This window comes from Pyxicephalus adspersus, chromosome 9 (assembly GCF_032062135.1).
Source record: "Pyxicephalus adspersus chromosome 9, UCB_Pads_2.0, whole genome shotgun sequence".
NCBI lineage: Eukaryota > Metazoa > Chordata > Amphibia > Anura > Pyxicephalidae > Pyxicephalus > Pyxicephalus adspersus.
This window is the reverse complement of record NC_092866.1, coordinates 66726947-66728670: the sequence shown is the minus strand read 5'-3', so window position 1 is coordinate 66728670 and position 1724 is coordinate 66726947.

The window sequence follows — 1724 nt, the reverse complement described above, 5'->3', positions numbered from 1 at the left end:
TGTGGTTAAGCAGGCATGCCACTACGGCTCCCTCAAGCACAAGCATTGCCAGGCAAAGCTGAAACTGGTGTCTTTGGGGGGGGAAAAGTCACGCCGCCAGAGAACTCTTGTCTGCTTTGCACAGAGGGGTTGAGGCTTGGCTGATGCCCTCCCGTCTCACAACAGGCAACGTAGTGTGCGACAACGGGGCCAACCTTGTGGTTGCGCTGCGCATGAGCCGCATGACACATATGCCCTGCTTTGCACACGTACTGAACCTGGTGGTGCTGAAGTTCCTCTGCACGTACCCAGGACTGGAGGACTTACTGAGACAGGCTCGCTCCATCTGCAGCCATGTTCGCCGATCCCCTACTGCCGCCGCGGCGCTTAGCAAGATCCAGGGTCAACAGAGGCTGCCACCGCATAGACTGAATTGTGACACTGTGACTAGATGGAACTCCACCCTGCACATGCTCCAGCGTCTGTGTGAGGAAAAGCTAGCCATCCGCCATTACATAGCTTGGTGCATGGAGGCAGCAGGGCCCTTGGTACAGCCACACAACTGAGCTATTTTACCAGTGACCAGTGGCTGAAGATGGAGACGCTGGGCAAGGTACTGGCCCTATTTGAGCAGGCCACAAACGTTGTGAGTCGGGAGCGGTCAGGCTGGAATGATGTCATACCCATCATCTTTCTGCTTGATAATACCCTGTGTGGAATGACGGAAAGTGGCGATTGGAGAGGATGGGAAGAAATGGGGGAGGAGGATGAGGGTGACATTACACTCCATAGCGCACAGCCACCATCAGGAGGAGCAAGAAGGGACACTGGCCAGCATCAGGAGTTCCAAGAGGAGGAGGAGGAGGAAGATGATTATGATGATGATGAGGGAGACAATGTTGGCGCTGCTTGACAGGACCCGTCCAACCCACATTTGTGCTGTCACGCCTCAGGCATTGTGCGGGCGATGGAACAACAGGAACTGCTGCAGCTTGAAGAGGAAGAGGTGGGTGATGAGGAGGGAGATGTTTTGGCACCTACTAAGAGGCAGGAGGAGCCCAGGGAACCCCTCTTTCATATGTGTGTCCACATGTTGCAATGCCTACGGAAGGACCCCCGCATTTGCAGCATCAAAAACTGGGATGATTACTGGCTGGCCACCTTTCACCACTACAAAGACAAAATGTTTCTACCCAACCCGGCACAAGAGAAAAAAAAGGTGACCCGTCTGAGCAGACTACTATGCGACTAGCTGTGTGAGGAGTTCTGCGCACCACATTCCACACAGGGAGCTCAGGCGGACATTGCCTCCACCATATCGTCCTTTAGCAGCAGCAGCAGCAGTAGTGGCAGCAGGCTGCACACATCCAAAAACTTAGGCCAAGGCAGGGGGGCTTTTCTGGATGTCTGGCGAAACCTGATGTGGCCACCTCAAACAAGTGAAGTGCAGGAGCATAACCATCAAGAACGTGCACAATTACGTTGGCTCTTTTCCCGGCTGGTGCTGGTGGTGTTGGTGACAGCAGTTATGAGGAGGATGCCTGTCCTGACAGTAGTGATGCCATTAATTTTTTGGGTCAAGAGCTTGAAATTTGCCCACAGTTGGCACAGTATGCCTAGTACTGCCACATTGATAGGTACCATTGCCTTTGCCTACTTTTTCAGCTAAGTATTGTAAGATTGAGGGTTGGCATTCATGTCATCCACTTCATGATGCAAACTAGTAATATCGTCTACCTTCCTAC